The 18,609-nt window shown below is 43.1% G+C and overlaps 1 protein-coding gene across 7 annotated transcripts in view; it reads right to left on the bottom strand.

Moving 5' to 3' along the window:
• Positions 1 to 18,609, bottom strand: part of LOC139413348 (forkhead box protein P1-B) — a 208,293-nt gene that overhangs the window by 59,264 nt on the left and 130,420 nt on the right. The window lies entirely within an intron of this gene.

The following is an 18,609-nucleotide window of genomic DNA, read 5'->3' as shown; positions in this document are numbered from 1 at the left end:
TACACCAGTAAAACATCTGAGTAAATAACTGGGCTCATTCTTTCCATGTTCCTCAGACGCTTACTCCCACAATTAAACAAACTTAAACAAACAGTCGGGGGCACATCCAAGCCCATCTTGCACAGCAGAGTTATAGTCCTCAAGTCAATTATTTGATAAGTTAGGTTGATTGCCATACGGAGTCAAATTAAAAGCAGTATGTTGAAGAAGAAAAAGGGGGAGGTGCTCAGAGGATGTAAGATGGAAAGTTAAAGAAACGTGTGAAAGAGGAATGTGTGAAATATTGTATGAAAGTTAAATATCAGAAGGAAGAAGGTATGGTGAAAGAGTTATAGAGAAAGAGGAAGAGAGAGTGATAGGATAAGGAGTTGATCTGTAGGCCTGTTAAAGCTCTATAAAGGAACAGATGAGAGGGGAGTTCAGCTCAGACGCGGGGGCAAACAGCTGTGCGCTGGTCTGTGTGTATATGTTGACCTCTCTCTAACACAGGCCTGTGGGATGACATCATGAGGCAAGAATATGACCACAGGCTACAGAGGCCACTCTCCTGGCGTGTCTCTCTCTCTCTCTCTTTCTCTCTCGTGGGAGGAAAACCTCAAGCCCACACATTCATAAAATATAGTATACCCTTTTCTTGTGACAGAACTCATGAATACCATTTGTATCTCTGTGTCCAGCATGAAAGAAGTTAGAGGTAGTTTCGTGAGCCAATGCTAACGCTAACGCTAGTTAGGAATTGCGCTAACACTAGCTAGCAATGGCACTAGCGCTATTTAGCAACTTCCTTCAAACTGCACGCAGAGACATAAAATGGTATCTACGAGTTCATCTGACTCTGGGGAAGTTGATAGAGGGCCTCACTGCCAAAATCCCAAAGTATATATTTAATGGGCAACACAGTTTGTTTTTAATTATCCATTAAACAATTACTACTAGGGAGCTCACTGCATTGCAGATCTAGAGGCGTCACAACAGACCCTGGTTCGTTCCCGGGCTGTATCACAACCGGCCGTGATCGGTAGTCCCATAGGGCGGTGCACAATTGGCCCAGCATCGCCCGGGCTAGGGGAGGGTTTGTGGCGGGCCGGGCACCTGCAGGCTGACCTTGGTCGTCAGGTGAACGGTGTCTCCTCCGACACATTGGTGAGGCTGGCACTACTACTAGTTTGATGGTTGTAGCCATCAATTGTCCCATTAACAAGGGACAATTGTCCCATTAACAGCCATATTAGCAAAGTTATTTCATTTCAAACTTCACATTTCTCTAGTATAGGCTACTTATCGTAATGAACGATATCAGAAAAATGCTTATAACCAGTGATCGGTTTGGTCGGTGTCGCTAATTTCCGGTTTATCATCCCAGCTCTACTAACACTTAAGAAATCCAGCACAAGAGCAACGTAATACAAGAAGCTCAAGTCGTAGGTAAGTATTAGTTGATGGTTAAAAGTTATATACACATTGTATACAGTACTTATGTAAAATGAGCAGCAGGAAGTCAAGTTTAATAGACAATAGAACACAAATGACCGAGCTGTACAATGGAAAAGAGGAGAGCGGGTTCTTATTCTAAGAGAGAATGACTTTACCTGGTGAGGTAGCCATGACACAACAGAGCACAGAATAGTTTAAAGCCAAGCCCGCGGATTACTACAGGGCAACATTCAAACGTCTTCTCTAACTTACGACACACAGATGTTTTGGTGTAACGTGTCTGGTTTACTAGCGGGGGGGTGTTGGAACAAGGATACTTGAGTCAACAGGATATCATGGGAGTTTCAGACACTTGTGGATGAAGATATACGTTTCTGGGAACCATTGGCCCAAAAAATTGGGCAAAAAGCCTACATTATACTATAATCAATCAGCAGAAATACAGTAACCGTGACACTGCAATGCAACACTGTATTTTCTCATCATCCAAGTTGATCATCAACTAGAAACTATTTAATACTTTTATATTTGACAAAAGTGAAAAAATATAAGGAGACAATAATCACTTATTAGTCAGACTGTTTAGGCACTCTGTTTCACCCATTGACTTTGTAAAATTGTTTAAAGAGCAAAAGACACAGGATGAGTCGAAATGACTGTCGTTATTGAAAAAGAACGAGCTAAAACGGACTAGCTGGGGAACCTATGCAGAGTGTTTCCGAGGTGAGGCCCGGCTAGAGGCTGAGGAATGATTTGTTGTTTAACAAGGCGACTGTAGCTGGCCGCCTTGAAGAGGCCTAATGCCGTGCTAAAATAACCCATTGTGAGCTGTCACTGTGATGTTTACACAGCACCCACTCTTCTCTTCACACACAGCCCTTCTCTCTCTCCCTCTTCTCTCTCTCCCCACTTTCCCTGGAATTCATCTCTTTTTGATCTCACATTCAAAGGTACTGAGCCTTGATCGACGTACAAGTCTGAAAAGCAGCTCCAGACGCCTGCAATAAACTGCCAGCGGATGACAGGCCGGAGCATCTAAAGAGCAGAGAAATGAGGAGAACAGCATGTTGTCTGGGCAATACAACAGCACAAATCAAGAAACATATTAGGTGGAACTGATCAGATACAAAAACTGCTCAAAACAGATAATGGTGACGAAGCTGCAAAGGGAACAGGAGCCAATCTTGCTATTGTGAAAAGCAGATGTAATGCTAAAGGGGGGGGGGAATACTGTACGTTTCCAGAATTAACTAGGGTTGATACACTTATTAAAGTTGGACTTAATTCTAATGTTTAAAACCGTAGCAGAACGAACTGTGTATATTTCTAACTGGCAAAACATCTCATAAGTAACATGAGGCTTCTCAAATCGGATTCACATATTTGTACGTGCCAAATCCGTATATGTAGGCCTAGGTTCAACTGGAGACGGTTCCTTAGAATGTCCTGCTATGGTTGTTTGTAGTACAGGCTAAGCTGTAGCTGTACAGTATCAGATAGGACAAGGAAAACTACAGTATTTAAACACACACGCATGCACGCACACACACAAACGTACAGAGAAAAAAATCCTTCAGGAACTTTTGATTAGAAAACACCCTCCAGGATCAGACAAGGTCTTATCGTCAACAAAGACGATGCAATTTGGTATCCTTGTCCATGTCATTTGGAATCCTCTTTTGTTTTTCTATTTCAAATGTGTTCAAAGTTCACACTTTCCCTTGTGTTTAACGGGTCTGCCTCAATAAACACGGCTGCCTTATCTGCATATACTTTCACACCATATTAGTGAATATAGTCTCTGAAAAAGGCAGGAGCAGCTCTCATGTCCCAGGGCTATCTAACAGCGATAAGGGATTGGGCTGAGTAGTGGATGTCTTTATATGCAGTCTGCACATTATTTACAGGCTTTGGGTTTCCTGCTGTTTAAGCCAGCTCTGGGTGCCATACAAATCCCTGCTCAGAGAATTACCACAGAGTCAAGTCTTCGCTTTGATTCAGCCCTGCACCTTTCACCACGTCGTAATTGTACGCACATTTTGGACATGTGACCGAGGGCACTTCTTTATCTCTCTACATAATCTGTTGGCTTAGAGTAAACTAAACAAAAAAAAAACAGCAAATAACTAAAGTCCAACTGTAGAGGAATTCAAATGTGCTGGTTATAATGAGAGTCTAGCGGGCAGGCTACGTTACACCCAGAGAGGAGGCCGACAACACTCATCCTCCATTTCAAACTGACAGACAAATAATAGAAAAATGTGAGCCAGGTCAAAGAGGGTGGCTGTGTGAAAAATGAGAGGGCTCCATTCAGGGTGGCTCCACTGGGAGAGGGGTGGTGAGAAATGAAACGAGGGTCTGGTCAAGTGTGTTTGCTCAGACGCATCAGGAGAGAGCCCTCTTTATTTCCTCCGACTCACCAATGTCCTCCAACCCCAACGCCAGGGAAGACCTTGAATGTGAAATGGTTTCAAACAAATTGCCCCTAATTGCTAGAAGATGTGTGCGCAGGTGTAACCGGATCCCTGTGGCCATTGTGGAGACTGGAGGGAAACAGGGAGCAGGGGAGGAGAGGAGGAGTAGAGGAGAGCAGGGTCCAGTGCTGGCTGTTTACTCAGTGGCTGGAGTTTATTAGATAGGAGACCAGTGCTCTCAGACGGCCAGCAAAAACCCAGCTAATAGGTTAGTTCTTAATAGTCCTGCTCAGCAGACACAGACCTTTCTCCCCCCGTCTCAGGCCTCGATGGGCCTGCGTGGTGATGGCCTAAATGTCAAGGTTCTCTGCTCAACTTTCTGAGTGAGAGAGCACACGTCTCAACTCACCTGACATTTATGGCCCTGGCTCTACCCCTACCCCTGATCCAAACAAAGGGCCCTTTGCACCTCAGCTGCAGCCCTGTGCAATAAGCTCCCTTCTCTCTGGCTCCTCCTGGTGTGACGATCGCACAGTAGGTGAACTCCCTCCTATTGATCTACGGACAGGAAAGACGTTCCTTATTTGTACTTTATTACGCTGTCTATTGTAAGACCGGTGGTGAATTTATTGAAGCTGGGAAAGTTACTAACACCCATAGTAACTAGTAAGAGGATGTGGGTGAGGGGGGGGGGGGGGGCTTTGAGTGTGCAAACATATAGTAATGGAATTAACTTATAAGTGTTAACAATAAGTGTCATTTTAATTGAAATGCCTTTGATTTGACAGAATTCTTAAACACGTGACTGGATAAGCAACGGGAGGATTGTGTCTATTTATTTTAATTGCGTTTTTTTATTTTTTTATACTATGGCCGTTTATCTGTAATGCAAAGTAGGCAGGGCTGGATTCCCAGTAAGTATGTCATTAATGCCATTTCCAAAAAGCCTCTCCACATGGAAAACAGGCACCCATGTTCAAACCTCACGCTTTACAGGCCCTCTGAAAAACACTCTCTAACCCATGTTTAGATATCCAAACTAATTCACGTAGAATACATAAATAAATCAACGTTTTGTACCCACTTCAAACCATTATATTCCCTTCCTTTGCTGCACTTTTCAACTAATCTATTAATATTTATGACAAGACTAAACATTTCAAATTGCCATGTTTAAACAATATAAAGCACAGCATGCAATTATATAAGTTGCAAGCTGACTTCAATAAAGAAATCCCATTTTGTTTGTTCTCCACATAACAGGTAATGCAATGGCTTGACAAATGTTTTCAGGGGGAAAATGGAGTGAAAGAAAAACAGGGAAGAAAATTAAGTTTTTAAACATGAGTGTGGATGGAAGAGGGGGTTGTGGAGCGGGACTGATGATGGACGGCAGGGAGTGAAGGGAGGGAGAGGAGGAGGGAGACAGAATGAGAGAGGAGGGGGCACGGAGCAGGCGCAGAGCGGAGAGCAAACAGTGGCCACCAGGCGGGCCCGTCTGGGCCCAGCGCTCCACTCGGAGCCTGGTACAGCAGTGTGACCGGCAGCCCGGGAGGTCAGCTAAGCTATGCAGGCCTGACAGCTTCCGTTTGCTGTGTGCCGCCGGTTTGTTTGGATTCTCCAGACTTGCTTAGCCAGCAGCTTAACAACAGATGGCAAAAAGAAGGCCCCTGTTCAAAGAGGTCTGGATAAACACATACATATAAAGACAAGCACACATACTGTAGACACAACACACAGAGAAGTGTCATTTACGATCAAAGTAACAGGGCCAAAACCTACACTAAATTAGACGAATGTAAGAAAATAACAATGGCTTCCACTGTCTTCACACAGGCAGGACACACACACGCGCACACGCACACACACACACACACACACACACACACACACACACACACACACACACACACACACACACAGACAGTTTTGTCTGATTATAGGACAACAACTTCCTATCATGATTCAATAACAATGGAAATCTCTCTGTGAAGACCTTTCCATCCCTGGCATTCAGCAGTTATTAAATGAATAGTGTGTTTATTACTGCTTTAGAGTGGTGTAAACTCATAAACACCCTCCTAGACTACAAGGGAAGCTGTCAACTAAATATTGTTTCCCTCATGAGTCGCTCTTCCACCTCAATTACGCCTTTCAACTTCCCAGGCACTGTATGATAAAGTGGCCGTAAAAATCATTCACATTAATACACCATTGTGCATCTGCTGCTAAAGGTAATTAAAGAAGTAAATGACTCATAAGAATAGACATATTAGCCGCAAAATGAAAGGCAACTGGGCTGCCTCATGAAAATATGTACCATTAAGATACTGCATTTTCATATTCAGGGTAATCAGCTCCACTAGCCTGATGCTGATTTAATCCACTTCACTCGGAAAGTCTATCAGAGCGCGTCCGCGTGTCACTCTTTCTCCCCCTGGTAGCCACGCTGCATTCTGCTTCAGCACCGCCAGTGAATGGCACCAATGAAGGGAGGTCACACAGAGGCAAATCAGTTGGGGAGCAGTCAATGCTTTGGTTTCACTTAGATGGCAGAAAGAGAGGGAAAAGAGAGAGGGAGATTGAGTGAGGAGGGAAAAAAAACGAGAGAGATAAAGAATAGGAAAAAAAAGAAAAGAGATGGGAACAATGCAAGGCAGACCTCAATCTGTACCCTCCTCCCTCCCACTGCCCTTCCCTTTCCAACATGCAACACCTGGGTATGCCCACCCCCAAGTCGATAAAACACGCAAAATCTCCTGGGCATGCCAACGATCTAGACAGTGCTTAGAAAAACATCCTTGTTTCGTTTGTTATTGCATTTTCGCCTGCGGAGTTGCATCAGGTAGTGGTTGGCAGTGTTGTGCTTGGGAAAGGGAGCTTCCAAAAACGAGGATTCTGAGGAGAAGTCTCCCGGGTATAGTGTTTAGAATGGGAAGGCCTTGTTGTTCTAGGTCTCATACACATTACACAACTTCATCAACAGAGCAGCTAACTCCCAAGTCACTCCCAGTAAAACCCCAAATCTCTGTTTAGTGTGGCACTGAATATAGATGAATACAGACAGCCTGTGTAACATTACAGACACAATGCCTTGCTATAAAGCACTGCTTCAGGAGGAGACTGATATTCTGCATCAGACAGTTGACACAAATGTGGGGGACTCAGACTGCTTAGGGCACTAGCTTCTTCTGTGTTGTCTTTTGATCGTTCCTCAGCTCCCTCTACTATGGGTTTACTACTATGCTGCTCAACCTTCTGAGACCCCAAAGTAAAGTCTGCCTATACATATAAAGCCACCAATCAAAAACACCTAAAAAGGTAGTGACATTGCCTGGAGCCTATCACTGCTGTGAGGGCAGGATAACATGATGTGCTCTGACCCTAGAGAAAACACACCATCTTAAGCAAAGCTTGTCGTTGATTTCACAAATGCAGAATTTGACCAAGTGATAATGGCACGGAATCCATCTCTTGGTTGCTACTGCAATTGAGCCTTTATCTGTGGTATACTCATTAAAAACGTTAGAAAATGGCTTCTATCATAGCTACACTGATCCCAAGCTTCATATACTGTATATGTGCGTGGCCAATTAGTCTATTTTCAAGTCATCTGACCAAAGCACCAGTTCCAATCCAAGTTCCAATGCCGTTTAGCAAAGTCCAAGTGTTTACATTTGTTGGATGACATGAAAATAGAGCTCTTTGGCCACGCACATCAGCGGTGGGTTTGGTATCCACATCCACATCCACATCCAAAAAGGGGTTAAGAGGTTAAGGTCAAGAGGTTAAGGTCAACAGCATCATGAACTTCAGCAGTACCGTGATATTTCTGCCAAATATCTGGTTACCTCTGCCGGGAAACTAAAACATGGCCGCAAGTGGATCGATCTTCCAGCAAGATAACCCCAAGCACACATCAAAATCTACAAAGAAATGGTTAATTGACCACAAAATCGAAATGTTGCAATGGCCATTTCAGTCTCCGGACTTGAAACCCATTGAAAACCTGTGGTTTGAATTGAAGAGGGCCGTCCATAAGCACAGGCCAAAGATATGAAGGATCTGAAAGGATTCTGTATAGAGGAATGGTCTAAGATCCCTCTCAATGTGTTCTACAACTCATACAACATTTTAGAAAAAGGCTCAGTGCTATTATCCCCACATGGTGAGGTATTGAAAGGTACTGAAAACAAGGGTGTCAAAAAAAAATGTTTTACTTGTTAAACAAAATCTCTTTCTATGAGCAATCGCATTACTATAAAATAATATAATACATTTAAAAAATGGGAGCATACAATATAGCTCAGTATTTTTTATTAATTATTTTATATAGTCATTTTTGCAAATCTTTATCAAGGGTGTCAATTTCAGACGCCACTGTACATAATTTGCTACGGATTTCCTTTGTCTTGACCTGGGACCTGAAGGACGTAAACCCCCCCCCCCCCCCCCCCCTGTATGAGGTCTATGAGGTGCCAGTGGAGGAATCCCAGTGTGGTTGGAGTGAGAGTTCCTCTACGGGAGAATATTTCTATAAATCACAGCGACCCCAATTGGCCATGGCTGTGGATTGAGTTGCAGTGGAGAGGCAGCTCCCTGGGAATACCACCGTCTCTGTTGAAGTCATTCCAAGATGGGTAATATGATCCCAGACAGACAGGAATAAAGGAAGAGAAAAAAATCTAATTGCTTTGGCCATAAAATACAATGATCTCCTGGCTGGTTCTGGAGTCTGGACAGATCACCAGTCAGCTTGGACTGACGTGATTCATCGTAGTGTTCTGACGAAAGAATGCAAAGACAAAAGAGTGGCCATACTCTTTTGGTTTGATTATGACTTCCTCTGCCTTTCTAGTGTTAACGTGGATACTCGGCATTACTCAAACACTCACAAGTAGGGTTGCAAAGCTACTGGTCATTTACCAAACTAATTTATACTTAAATAACAAACAAAACGTTTTTCTTGATATATAGTATTCATTTTTATATATGTGTCCATATTGTCCATGAGTTTCTACTAGTGGATAGACCATATAGTTCAGGAGAAAATAGCCTAATGCATTTAAAAAAAAGAAGAAGCATATAATCAACAATGCCATTATTTCTGCAACTCTTCCACATATTAACGTTTTCACAACTGCCACCGGTTTGACCCCAAAAAATGGACAAAATAAATAAATATTGACATTGTAAAATAAATAAAAGTGTGTAAAAAAAAAAAGAAAGATAAATGATATTTCATGCATGAACCCCCATAGTAAACACCATCGTTATTCACTGTCGATGGTTTATATTTAGGATAATATTTTACACCTCTGTCATTTTATTTACTTCATATATTTTACATGTGATACGGCCACACAGAGGGGCAGAGATAATTACAGATACCTGTGATAATATGAAGTACCCAAAAAGGCCACTAAATGTCATCATATACATTTTCCCACAAAACTTGAAAGTTAACAAAATTCTGGTAGTTTACTGGAAAACTTAGTTCCCAGTAATATACCCTCCCTTTGCAACCCTACTCACAAATCAGACGTTTTCCTTCACTTTGGCGAGGACAATTGTGAGGAAAGTAACAACAAGTCATGGGGGAAAGTCGTGTAAGTGCATGTAAGCACTTTTAACAAACATAACATCCTGTAGTAATTAGCATGCAAGGCGCAGCATGGTGACAGAATTGGCCGGCTTCAATCAGCCTGAAGCCACTTTCAGCACACTGCATAGACACCTCCTGAGCTGCATTCTTCAATAAACGTCACAGGAGAAGATGATCACAACGCAAATTAAGTTACGTGCCAAGCTTAAAAGGCTTACATAAACATGTGATGGAAATGTTGAACAATGGCGACTGTGGTGGAAAAAAAACAGGCTTCTGTATATAATCTGTCTTGATGAAACAAATGAATTGGAAATGAATGCAATTAGGTGATAAATCTATCTAGATGCAGGAATCAACTTTTATTTTTTATTTATCAGCGTTTATGTCCGCTTGTTCTCATGTTGTCATTTTGGTCTCATCTCCTTCGCTCCGTGTGTGCACCTTCCCATGTACACACACACACACACACACACACACACACAGCCACTTCCCCCTGCCACTCACGAGAGATCATGTCTTCCTCTCTGACAAGCGGTTTCAACTCGATATTGGTATTTGAGGTCTGGTCCAACAGAATTGGTCATATGGACACCGAAACCCATTGTGTGGAGAAGGAAACCTTTCTATCAATACTCTTTTTATATCTCAACTCCTCAAATTGTGCAGAGCAGACACTACTAAAATGGGAGTATCAATGAACATTGATTCTGGTAAGTTAATGCTCAGACAGAAGGGTGTGTTCAAAAACAATTAAACTGTTCTACCTTGTTAGCTAGCAAATAAATACAAGTTGGCTAAACTTGAAATATAAAGATTAGCTGGATCCTCGCTAGCATGTGGGCTTGTGCTTGAGAGATTGTTTATGAGACCTGTGTTAATTAAGCAATACGGCACGAGGGGGTGTGGTATATTGGCCATATAACACGAACCCCCGAGGTGCCTTATTGCTATTATAAACTGGTTACCAACGTAATTAGAACAGTAAAAAGTAATTTTGGGTCATACCCGTGGTATACGGTCTGATATACCATGGCTTTCAGCCAATCAGCATTCATGGCTCGAACAACCCCGTAATTTTTTTAATTTAATGCCACTACAAGAAGTTAGTCATTATTAGTGACTGTGCATTATGCATGGTTCTGGTTAAACTTGTAACAAAAAGGTATTTTCAAAGACAGACTTGAAAGACCGATCAGTGATTATCGAAAAAAAAAGCAGGTTAAACTATTTTGATAAAATAATGACATTATTAGTGGGTCTTATGGTTGAGGAAGTCATATTTAGCCTAGGTAGAATTTCACAAGCCCTGAATTCATTAGATCATTGTTGACTGTTTGAAATGCAGTGTATTTGACCTTTAATTGTGCGAACAACCTTCTTGGATATATATTGTGAATCGCCCATAGGTTTGTAAAAACTCGATATATGATTTTAAGGCCATATCGCCCAGTCCTGTGAGAAACACATGGTGCAGTGAGAATGAAACAAACCCAAAGTGAAAAGCTGGCATACAGTAAGTAGCCCAAACAACAAGCACTGCAGGAACCAAGGGCATGTGGGCTATAGAGCGGGGGGCCAGGAGGGAAATGACAGACTGCTGTTCAACTCCATTAGCTGCTATGTGAGAGTGGTGCATCTAGCAGCACACGACCTGTGAAGAATCTTAGATCTCGCTTTATCTTGGAATGGGATTGCCACATTAATTCTTGGGAACTGTAATCTCTCAAGCAAATCAAATTACTCTCATTAACCGCAGAAGAAAACTGCCTCTGTAATAAGTATGTATGAAAAAGTATTTATTACCAATAATCACCTCTTTAACATGAGCCAGCTTACAACGGCTTTTATTTTTGCTGATTACGTTTAAACATGAGAAACAGGAAGGCCGTTTGTGCGAACACACACACACACACACACACACACACACACACACACACACACACACACACACACACACACACACACACACGAGTGTCTGTGATACAGTGATTAAAGGGGAGGGTATAGAGATACAGTGCGCTTTAGGGGCCTTTGAGAGGACATGCCTTACCTAGTCATAAAAGCACACCTCGGTCTTCAGGCCAGTGGCAGAATCCCTCTCAATGGGTTCGCTTGGAGGTGAATCACTAGAGAATTTACATGTAAAGCAGCCCGTGTCATCAGCCAAGCAGTGCCTGCACACAAAGCTGTCCATGGCAACTCAGTACACAGTCACTGACCGCTACATATTTGAGAATGTTTGTGCGGATCATTGCCAGACTCAGTGCAGACACTAGCATAACAATGCTATTTCTGAATCATAGACAGCTGCTGACATTGTTTCAGCTCAACTCATTTACATCATTTTGGTCGTCTGAAAGCCCAGTGCGAATAACAGAGTCAAAAAATACATTTGCATTATGCATTTCTGCAAATAGAGAAAAACAAACTGATACTTGTATACTTTATCACTACGCAGGGAGTGAACTCTTTGCTCTCATTCCAGGATACGACATCATTACTTCAAGTAAATGTTGCCAAGTATAATTGCTCTGCTCGTAAACATAGCAGACACAGATATCTTCTCTATTTGAAGATCTGAAGTTTTTCCCCCAGAAAATGGTCAATTAATTACATGAAAAAAGGTAAGAAAAAGTAAGAAAATACATAAAAAAATATGATAAATATGAATTTCCTCCATGAAATCAATTATAATTTGAGGTCAGCGGTTAATTCATTTACAGGCTTAGCATAATTACCTGTTTTTCCCTCATTTACATTTGAGTCATTTAGCAGACGCTCTTATCCAGAGTGACTTACAGGAGCAATTAGGATTAAGTGCCTTGCTTAAGGGCACATCGACAGATTTCTCACCTACTCTGCTCGGCGATTCGAACCAGCGACCTTTTGGTTACTGGCTCAACGGTCTTAACCGCTAGGCTACCTGCTGCCCTGGGACACTGCTATCCCTGCTATTCAAGTAACACACTCCAGTGATTATTCAAATTCAACATCTATTCCAGGGGGATCGTGTCTTTCAAAATACAATGCAGAAATATGGATACACCAAAGCAAAACCCTGTAGTATGCCATGAAGAATTATCAAATCAAATTCTTATTAGTCACATGCTCCGAATACAACACCTTACAGTGGAATGCTTTCTTACGAGCCTCTAACCAACAGTGCAGTTAAAAAAAAATATGGATAAGAGATAAAAGTAACAAGTAATTAAAGAGCAGCAGTAAAAAACTAACAATATATACAGGGGGTGCAGGTACAGAGTCAATGTGCGGGGGCAATGCAAATAGTCTGGGTAGCCATTTGACTAGATGTTCAAGAGTCTTATGGCTTGGGGGTAGAAGCTGGTTAGAAGCCTCTTGGACCTAGACTTGGTGCTCCGGTACTGGTTGCCATGCGGTAGCAGAGAGACTAGTAAATGACTGGGGTGGCTGGAGTCTTTGACAATTTTTAGGGCCTTTCTCTGACACTGCCTGGTATAGAGGTCCTGGACGGCAGGAAGCTTGGCCCCAGTGATGTACTGGGCCGTTCGCACTACCCTCTGTAGCGCCTTGCGGTCAGAGGCCGAGCAGTTGCCATACCAGGCAGTGATGCAACCAGTCAGGATGCTCTCGATGGTGCAGCTGTAGAACCTTTTGAGGATCTGAGGACCCATGCCAAGTCTTTTCAGTCTCCTGAGGCGGAATAGGTTTTGTCGTGCCCGCTTCACGACGGTCTTGGTGTGCTTGGACCATGTTAGTTTGTTGATGATGTGGACACCCAGGAACTTGAAGCTCTCAACCTGCTCCACTGCAGCCCCGTTGATGAGAATGGGGGCGTGCTTGGTCCTCCTTTTCCTGTAGTCCACAATCATCTCCTTTGTCTTGATCACGTTGAGGGAGAGGTTGTTGTCCTGGCACCACACGTCCAGGTCTCTGACCTCCTCCCTATAGGCTGTCTCATTGTTGTCGGTGATCAGGCCTACCACTGATGTGTCATCTGCAAATTTAATGATGGTGTTGGAGTCGTGCCTGGCTGTGCAGTCATGAGTGAACAGGGAGTACAGGAGGGGGCTGAGCACACACCCCTGAGGGGCCCCTGTGTTGAGGATCAGCGTGGCGGATGTGTTGTTACCTACCCTCACCACCTGGGGGCGGCCCGTCAGGAAGTCCAGGATTCAAGTTGCAGAGGGAGGTGTTTAGTCCTTAGCTTATTGGTGAGCTTTGAGGGCACTATGGTGTTGAACACTGAGCTGTAGTCAATGAATAGCATTCTCACATAGGTGTTCCTTCTGTCCAGCTGGGAAAGGGCAGTGTGGAGTGCAATAGAGATTGCATCATCTGTGGATCTGTTGGGGCGGTATGCAAATTGGAGTGGGTCTAGTGTTTCTGGGATGATGGTGCTGATGTGAGCCATGACCAGCCTTTTAAAGCAATTTATGGCTACAGACGTGAATGGCAGGTCACCTTAGTGTTCGTGGGCACAGGCACTATGGTGGTCTGCTTAAAACATGTTGGTATTACAGACTCGGACAGGGAGAGGTTGAAAATGTCAGTGAAGACACTTGCTAGTTGGTCAAACACATGCTCGCAGTACACATCCTGGTAATCCGTCTGGCCCTGCGGCCTTGTGAATGTTGACCTGTCTAAAGATCTTACTCACATCGGCTACGGAGAGCGTGATCACACAGTCTTCCGGTACAGCTGGTGCTCTCATGCACGTTTCAGTGTTATCTTCCTCGAAGCGAGCGTGGAAGTAGTTTAACCTCTTGAAACTCTAGGGGCAGTATTTCATTTTTGGATGGAAAACGTTCCCGTTTTAAACAAGATATTTTGTCACGAAAAGATGCTCGACTATGCATATAATTGACAGCTTTGGAAAGAAAACACTCTGACGTTTCCAAATCTGCAAAGATATTATCTGTGAGTGCCACAGAACTGATGCTACAGGCGAAACCAAGATGACATTTCAAACAGGAACTACCCCAGATTTTGGAGGCGCTGTGTTCCAATGTCTCCTTATATGGCTGTGAATGCGCAAGGAATGAGCCTACACTTTCTGTTGTTTCCCCAAGGTGTTTGCAGCATTGTGACGTATTTGTAGGCATATCATTGGAAAATTGACCATAAGAGACTACATTTACCAGGTGTCCGCCTGGTGTCCTCCGTCGAAACTATTGCGTAATCTCCAGGTGCGTGCATGTTTCCATTTTGAAGAGAGGAGAAACTAAACTGCCACGAGTGACTTGTCATCGAATAGATATGTGAAAAACACCTTGAGGATTGATTCTAAACAACGTTTGCCATGTTTCTGTCGATATTATGAAGTTAATTTGGAAAAAAGTTTGCGTTTTAATGACTGAATTTTCGGGTTTTTTCCTCAGCCAAACGTGATGAACAAAACGGAGCGATTTCTCCTACACAAATAATATTTTTGGAAAAACTGAACATTTGCTATCTAACTGAGAGTCTCCTCATTGAAAACATCCGAAGTTCTTCAAAGGTAAATGATTTTATTTGAATGTTTTTCTTGTTTTTGTGAAAATGTTGCCTGCTGAATGCTAGGCTTAATGCTATGCTAGCTATCAATACTCTTACACAAATGCTTGTTTTGCTATGGTTGAAAAGCATATTTTGAAAATCTGAGATGACAGTGTTGTAACAAAAGGCTAAGCTTGAGAGCCAGTATATTTATTTCATTTCATTTGCGATTTTCATGAATAGTTAACGTTGCATTATGCTAATGAGCTTGAGGCTATACTTAAGATCCCGGATACGGGATTGCTCGTCGCTAGAGATTAATTCATCTGATAGGCTCGTGTCACTGGGCAGCTCTCGGCTGTGCTTCCCTTTGTAGTCTGCAATGGTTGGCCCTGCCACATCATCCGACGAGCGTCAGAGCTGTTGTAGTACGACTCGATCTAAGTTCTGTATTTCCGCTTTGCCTGTTTGATGGTTCGTCGGAGGGCATAGCGGGATTTCTTATAAGCTTCCGGGTTAGAGTCCCGTTCCTTGAAAGCGGCAGCTCTAGCCTTTAGCTCAGTGCTGCCTGTAATCCATGTCTTCTGGTTGGGGTATGTACGTACGGTCACTGTGGGGACGACGTCATTGATGCACTTATTGATGAAGCCATGTTAGCACCTATCACTAGAACGCAATGTAATATCAAACTATTCCTCCAGATACTAGAGTATCTATACAGCACACATGCTCTACAAAAGCCAAGATTTAATTCTGTATAAAAACTGTATGTCAATAATTTAATTTAGCTAGTGCATCAGTATCCCAGTGCAGCTAGCAGTGACTGGGGTTTGGCAGCAGGACAAAGTAAGGCAGAGCTGCCCCATGGCTACAGCTCTCCTATAACTTCTCAACCTGCCCATCAAAGAGGACCCACCCCCCGCCCGCCTGCCTGTGCATGGCGTCTCCTGTGATTCATGCTGGGCAGGTGAGACAGACAGCAGGGGGGGGGGACTCAGGTATTTACAGTAGCAGGACTGGAGGGGATGTGGTGAGACAGTGAGGAGTGGCACACAAACGTGTGATCTGTGACTATGCATCATAGCAAAATAAATTAGCTATTCTGCAAGGGTGTTCGTTATATAAATGATACTGCTTTACACATAAATATTGTCAAATTGGCACCCTCAAAAGGTGTTTAAATATGAATAGGTGGGGTTATGTATTGTGTTTTAACACACGAGTTCCACCCCAGTGAGACACACTGCAGAATATTGCATAAACACTTTGTAAACATGCAGCTGTTAAGATAATTATTTTGATTGCGGGACTCTCAAGGCTTTCTTCAACTCCTCAACATCTGTTTGAAATTTGGGGCAAAACCGGCATTCTGGCTAGAGCTCAGGTGGTTTAAATAGAACACACACACTTCTGTGTATAAACATCAATTTTTCCCCTCTAGCTCGGTGGCGAGTCAGCGAAAAGGCAGAAGCTGCAGCTCCCCACAGTACAGTCCACCTGCCAGGAAGAGATCCTTTTCTGTTCTCTCCTCCAGCCAGACCTGGCCCAGAGAGATGCTGGGAAGACTGGGAGAGAAGCAAAGACATGCTGTTGTTGGATTCTCTATCATGTACTGCACAGAGCAGAGGGCAAGGGACAGCAGGCTCTTTATCTATGGGATATACCAACGTAGAGCTAGGAAAGACATTATATAGAATCACGAGATGCTGTCTCATGTTATACTGCACCAGTGCTTCATGGATGGATCTACGTAACAAATACTGTAGATGAAAGTAACAAACAAATGAGACATTTGGTGGAATAAGCTAGCTAATATGCAAGCACTGTAGGTTATTCCACTACAGGTAGTGTTGGCTCTGTAGCAGTGACCCAGGCTGTGGGAGAGAGCAGAGGGAAGGGAAGATGTGGGATAACCCAGCAGCCAGGCAGGCACACTCCTCACCCCCTAATCCAACTGGCCGTTTCTCAATTTCACACATCACTCTTTGACACTTTTACATTAGAAACACAGCCCTCTCGTGATTAAAATATTTTTCTCCATTCTCTCGCTCTCTCTCACTCTATGGCGAGGGAGGTGATGAGAGATGGGTGTCCATTTCCCAGTCTCTTTTCTTTCCTCACCAAATCAACCGCAAATAACCCACAGGCCGTTGAACCCCATCTTGATTTTGCTCTTTAGATAAGGACAATACTTATTGTGTTCATTGCACTTGAGAGCGACGGCGGGGAGTACAAAGTCACTCCAAGATATAGACAAATACAGCACAAAATAGACAGGTTCATCTGCCTGAACTCAAAGGACAATTTCAAGTGAACTCATGGAGATTAGCAAATATGGTGATACTGCAGCACCGGCTCGGGACCTCTCATCAAATGGAGGGAAAAAAACAAATGTTGTAACTTTATTCAAAATCCCCTCATACTGGTTCAGTATGTGTGCATGTTAAATATGTGTTGAAGTTCCTATGTATACCATAACCCTGGTTTGAAAGGGTAAAGCAGGAAATGGACTAAACAAACATAGCTGGTGGAGCTCACATAGACCCTCCCCTGACGCAATAGAACACCGCAATGAATTCCCAACATGCATCAGTGTGCTGTAGCCCCGGTGATGCCCTCGGTTGTGATTGTGCAGGGGGAGGCTGAGGAGTACAGAGTATTTACTGATGCGGTTATCTTGTCCTGTGACAGGCAGAATCAATCAATCACCACACCGTGGCTCGGCTCCGCCGCGCATTCCAGGCACAGCCCCTCGCTTCTGGGGGAGGAGATGGCAGTGTTAGCCAAGCCAAATTTGATCAACCAATGCAGTTCCCCTGTGCCACAGCTATCTGGGATGAAGATGATATTATCTGGACGTGAGCAAAGTGATGAAGACAGCAGAGAGAGAGAGAGAAGTCCAGGTGGATCTTAGCTTCCTCTTAAAGGCACAGCGCCTCTTGTTCTGGGAGCAAGGGTAATACATGACACTGTGTGACACCGCTGTTGCCTCTCTTGTACAGATCAAGGCACCAAGCATTTCTATGCTGAAGACAAGTTTTTAATTAATTATCAGAGCGTGTATTAAAAAAATCTAACTTGTCCGTCTACCACAATTACATACCAATTAAAGACACAATCCTGGTAGGTACTCCTCAAACTGACATTTCACATCAATCAATCAAATGTATTTTATAAAGCCCTTTTTACATCTGCGGTTGTCACAAAGTGCTTATACAGAAACCCAGCCTAAAACCCCAAAGAGCAAGCAATGCAGATGTAGATGTAATTCCTTAAACAGATTTAATGACATGCATGAACGTTTTTATGGAGGTTACTACGTTTGCATTTAGCAATGAGGAAAAATGAGTATAGTGTTTAGACTGCAGATAGGGGCTGGTAATTCAGAGCTCTATATTTATGCTTCATATTTATCCAATTCAAAATACCATCTTTCTGATTCTAACTTTCTTTTGCGTGTTAATGTTTAATAAGGGACCTTGGCTATCCATGGGCACAATTATTAAATATCCGCAGAGATATTTGTTTTTTTATAAATCATACTCTCAATTTTTTACTTATCTGATATATACATGGGTTGGTCGTTTAACAACCAAACTGTTGTGTGCGCAACCATGGGGCAAAACATATGGGGTTGGCTTAGATTGTTGAAACATGTAAACTATACTTTGTCTCCAATGTTCATTGAAAACATAA

The sequence above is a fragment of the Oncorhynchus clarkii genome, chromosome 7 (assembly GCF_045791955.1).
Source record: "Oncorhynchus clarkii lewisi isolate Uvic-CL-2024 chromosome 7, UVic_Ocla_1.0, whole genome shotgun sequence".
NCBI classification, from domain to species: domain Eukaryota; kingdom Metazoa; phylum Chordata; class Actinopteri; order Salmoniformes; family Salmonidae; genus Oncorhynchus; species Oncorhynchus clarkii.
Note: the sequence above shows the minus strand (reverse complement) of the source record. Positions and strands in the feature narration are given on the sequence as shown.